Raw genomic sequence first — 5,408 nt, forward strand, 5'->3', positions numbered from 1 at the left:
TTCACTAGGGTGGCAGGTGGTGGTCTGTCCACCTCAGATCCTCCACAGAGAGGATCTCCTACAAGGAAGATGCTCTCCAAGAGCTGCAGGGTAGGGAACAAATATTGCAGATTAGAAAAGCACTTTGATAGCGTAATTTAGAAACTAGGGAGGATACTCCCAGAAATTTCTCTTTTCCTCGCTGAATTGAGTCCTGCAGACATTTAGAGCATAGGTTTGTGACTCTTTGATGCATAGGAAGAAGTCATGATCCCACTGATTATTTAAGAGGTGTTTTTTTCAAGTTGCAGAATTAATTTGTTTCCTTCCTACATTCAATGGGATGTATTTAAGTGAGTTTGCCCCATTATAAATATATGGGGAATTTGATCCGGATAAATATCCAAGTATAGGACTCTTCAGTTTGAATTTGTGATGAAGCAGAAATATATATATTCTTTCTAGGCCACCGTCACTTGTTAGTGCTGTGTGCAAGCACATATGCTTGCAATAATGTTTTTCCAAGACAAATGGAGAAAGAAAACTTAGTGATGTGATATGATTTGAAGCTCCCCAATGGCTTTGTCATCAAAGAGCTCTCACAGCTTCATCAATGAAAAGCAAGTTTTTCAGTTGCAGAAATGCCCCCATAATTTATAGCAGGCTTCCAGTCTTCCCCCTGCAGGAATACTTAACCGACATTACCACCACCTGTTCCTCATGCCGAAAACCATTCTTACAAGCTTGTTCGCAGTTTTTAATGTTTATGAGGGACAATGAAAAAAGAGGGCTAAAATGGAGAGACATTCCTTTGGATTAGCCGCGCTTGCTTGTACGTTTGAATGTATAAATGAAGCAATTAAGGCGTATACTAAACACCATCAATGTTGTGGACAACTATCTGAGAAATCATTGGTATATCATTAGAGAGAGCTATCGAAGCCTGGCGAAGCGGATGGTTTTGAGATATAAATCAAACTCTCACTTTTGAACTGGAGCTAGAAGGGCCTGTGCATGAAAATAACTTCTCCTGTAGGAAGAAAAATATTGAACCCTGGCTAGCCTCAGACACTGGAAAAAAAGCCATCTGGTCACAGTAACTCAGTGAGCATTTTCCCTGATCTTTGTAGTCTTCTGTCACTTTTTTTTTTAGTTGGTTTTATATTAATGGGAATTCATTATTAATTTATATTAATGGGAATTCATTCAATTCATTCAATTTTCCCAATACTGTGGTAGTTGATCAGTACCAAAATAATAGTAGGAAGCTCTCTAATTACAAATATCTTAAAAGAAGTTAACAAAACAAAAAAGGTTCCCTTACTCTGTAAAATTCCCATATTGTTTCAGAAGTGTTTATGGTAGCTGAAAGCTTTATACCCCTTCAGGTTTGCCCGGCATTAGCGAGTACCTCCATGGCATCCAGGGATGTAAAGTCACTGTTAAAAGGCAACATGACAGTTCCTTGTTCGTTTTCACGCCACTGGGTATAATTGCAGATTTGGGGAATTTTAGTAGCTTAGGTACAATTTGTTACTGTTTGCAGACCAGGTAAACAGCCAAATTGTTTAATCCCACCTAGGTATGTCATATTGCGGGAGCTTGTTGCAGAGGGTTGGGGGAAGGGAAATGCAGGGACCAAAGGGTTTGCTAGCATATTCTGTTTTAAAAATAAATAATTCATGGAAAATGATTGTGCAGTATATTCATTCTGATTCAGAAAATTAATACTTTGCTTCTGGGTTTCTGTGAGTCTAGCCAAGAGAATTGCATGATTTGATTTTAGTGGGAATAGGAGCCCTACTGGAACCAATGGAAGAATGCAGAATACAGAGTGCACACTGATACAGGCAGGAGGGCAGCTATTTCTACACCCCTCTCTCAACTTACAAACTTTGGGGGGGGAAAAAAAAAATTATTCCCCATCAAAACATTTCTCTTGAAGAAGCTGAGGGGTACTGCTCAGTCTAATCTTACTCTGTAAAGATTAAATCTAATCTAGCTCTTTTAGGCAGCACAAGCAGTTTACTGGAGCCTTGCACCTTACCAATGGTATATCATTACATGAATGGAAGTTATGTTCTGCTGCTTCCTAGACCCATCCTTATGGGTTAAAGGAGAATGAAATATTTGTAGTTTAAAACTAGCTCTGTTGTTTTCTGTGGTTACCACAAAACTACACAGCATCCTTGAGTGCTTTCTATACTCTCCGCTTCTGAAAGCGTGAGTAGATGTGAATGAAAATACCCCAATTTTTATGTCCCTTTGCCAAAGCAGAGTCAGACTTGGGGATCCTTCAGATGCAACACAGGAAAAGTCTGGGTGGTTACCCTGTGCAATTTTTTTCTTATATGCTTTACATCGTGAACAATGGTGGCTTTAAACAGCTTGAAGGCCATCCCTATTCCAGAAGTCTGCACTGTCCTGGTCCAAGGAAATGATATAGATATAGATAATAGATATTTAAGTGGGAAGCAATGGCTCTGACTGTAGCTAATGTTTTCTGGCAAAGGAAAACGTGTCCCAAAGGCTGTCCTGCTGACATATCTAGAAAAAGGTACAAAGATGGGTGATTCTTATCAGAGCAGTATTCACCAATATCAAAAGAAAAGAGCTAGTATTGTTCAATCTCGATGAAAATGGAAGCTTTTTGTAGTTGTTAGGGTTTGGTTTTGTGGAAAGCAAGCTGAAATTAAGCTATGAGCAGTGTGATGCCTTGCTTATGTTAAATACATCTATCTCGATCTAATGTGTCTCCTAAATACGCGTTTCTGAGTGCCCATCTCTGTAGTACCCTGGGTGATGGGTCAAGCCATGGAACAAGAAGTTAATCCAGCACTGGATATAGCTGACTCCCAGATGAAATGTCTCATTCCAAAGGTACATAGATCAAAAGCTGTGGAGCCAGAGGTCTCTTCTGTTGTGAAATCCCTGCAGTTCATGTCCAGCATTTGTCTCTCTTTGCCCTGGTGTCTGCAGTGCGTGGCAGTGACTTGGCATCTCAGCATCTCCCTCCGACAGCAAACATTTTCACCTGTCAGGGTTTATAACTGTATGTGTCTTTTAATTTTACTCTTCAGGCTGCCTCTGCTCTGGGTATTTTGCAGCTGTATTCTATTCACCGCTGCTGTGAAGGGAATGAAGGAGCAGGCTGGACCCTGCCTGCTTCCCTGGAATAAACTATTTGCTGTGCACTTTATATAGCTCTGTCAGAATCAGTGGTCAGTAAATTGGAGCAAGGTAATAGCTGTCAGGGAGGTGACTGGTCTAATGGAGGCATCCTGTACGAATGGGGGATTTCTTACACCAGATCAGGTCCGTTGTGTTCAGTGTATGGTCTCCAATGAGCCAAAGAAAGGTGGAAGAAACCTTTAGCAGAACTAACTACGATTTGGTACGCAGGCAAGAATTTCTTCCTGTCCCCAGTTTACAGCCTCTCTTTCCCCTGAAGTGAGAGCTGTAAACAGAAGCATTTTCAAGGATGAGTGGGGTAACTGTTGGAATGAGTTTGCAGCAGAGGCAGAACAGCAAAGTAGCCGCACCTGAGAATAAGTAAAGGCGGCTGAACTTCCCTCAGTGGGGCTATATTGCTAATGGGACAGTAGAGTATTTCTCCTGAAGTCAGGGAATCCTTGGACATCATGACATTGGCCTAACAGCTCTGTCACTGGTCCTCAGCATGTCTATACGGCAGCTGTATCATGAACATGCCAAAAGGTGGAGAAGGTATAAGATGCAGAACACACATAAGATGCAGAGTTACAATGTGTGACAGCGAGGAAGAGGGGTTGAATTCAGGTATTAGCTACTCTCTTAGTTAGCAACCTGTGTTCCTGGGACACTTCATATTCACTCGCACGCTTATTCAGGCATTATCACCTTCGCCTTCACAAGACCTACTTAGGGACCTGCTTGTTTGTGGCTTTTCTTTTCACAAGTGATACTTAGGTGGTTATCTGCATAAACTAGCCCCTTTTCCACCTGCATTCAACAGGGTTGGTCTTATGGACCACTCTGACGAGGCCAAATATGTGGACAATGGTCTGGGCTTTGCAGCTACCTTCAAAAAACTAAAGCAGTGTGTCAGGTGCTCATACAGACACTTCATTCTGCCCTTTCCCAAACTTGACCTCACCAGCATGCCGTTGCCATGCCCCAGGAGGAATCACAAATTTTGCGTTTCCAGCCTCCCTCCATGCCTTGCAGTCAATTCTGGCATTCAGCAGCTCTCTGCTGGGAAAATGAAATGCCAGCTTGTACGTCGGACATCATGTTTTTTGATAATAGGCTTCATGCCTCATTTGCTGTAAAAGCAATTAGGTTTTAAGTCAACGCTGTCCAGGTAACTTTGCATTTGTCATGACCACAAAAGAGGATGAGAAGTGACTTGTTTGTTCACTTAAAGCAGGTTTGAGAGAAAGAGAAAGGAAGAGCAACCCCCCACTATAGGTATGCTCCCCTTCTTCCTCATGGTTTGAACTGCTGGCACACTCCTTCATTTTCTTTTTCTTTGCCCTCCAGGTTGTGCTAGGAAATGTTTTGCATACGCTGCAGCAATTGTAGCCATTTGTTCATGAGACACGTCTTATGTGTTGAGACAGGCTTTTGCAAAGTCATTATGCATTTTCTGCTGACTCAGATATTATTCATCTCCTGTGTTTCTTAATCGTTTCTTACCTTTCTTGAGCAGAGCCAAATCTTTTTCCGCCCCAGATGGTAAATATGTCTAGCTCTGCTATTAATCAAAAGCAGAAGGCTTAATCACTGCTCCGGTCCTTTGTCCAAATGTAATCTTTTCATCTTCTATACAGTGAGCAGAGTTAGATCAGTCAGCATATGGATGGCAAATCCAAGAATTGACAAGAAGGATCTGCAGGTCATTTGGAACTGTGCTCACTCTCCTTCTATACTGCACTGATGCACCATCATGAACCTGAACAGCATTGAATTGCTGGATTTCCCATCTTTTCACTGTAACACACCTTCCCCTGATTATGGCAGTGCAAGCAATTCCACTCCTCTTTTAAACTATGTAGCCAAAATACAATTCAGATCAAACTAAAGAGCATTTGAGATGAAGCAGACAAGAAAGAGGAAAGTTCAAGCAACAAAATAATGCAGGTGGAGCAAAGTACGCTTGCTTCATTTGGGACATCTTCAGTGCATCTTTGAATAGCAGAAACGTAGCATTATACTTGTGTGCAGTGATAGGAAATGGTTCCCTTGCCTGGTGTTTTAGGTCTTCCTATAGTTACAGGTGTGGGTGTCATTCATTGACGTTATATTTGTTTTGATTATACAAACTGGAATAAATTTCAGCTGAAGCATTTGAGTGCAAGACAGTGCTTTGCCCTGCAAAATACCCCATCACCTCACAGTCCTCTGGCACATGGATGAAGATGAAAATGCTTTTTCATCATTTAGTGAAT

At 41.6% G+C, this 5,408-nt stretch overlaps 1 protein-coding gene across 1 annotated transcript in view; it reads left to right on the forward strand.

Annotated features, from left to right (window-relative positions):
- AGBL1 (ATP/GTP binding protein like 1) overlaps positions 1-5,408 on the forward strand; it is a 293,048-nt gene that overhangs the window by 205,885 nt on the left and 81,755 nt on the right. The gene's annotated exons all lie outside the window — the stretch shown is intronic.

Source organism: Egretta garzetta, unplaced genomic scaffold (genome assembly GCF_000687185.1).
Source record: "Egretta garzetta isolate BGI_Z169 unplaced genomic scaffold, ASM68718v1 scaffold322, whole genome shotgun sequence".
Lineage (NCBI taxonomy): Eukaryota > Metazoa > Chordata > Aves > Pelecaniformes > Ardeidae > Egretta > Egretta garzetta.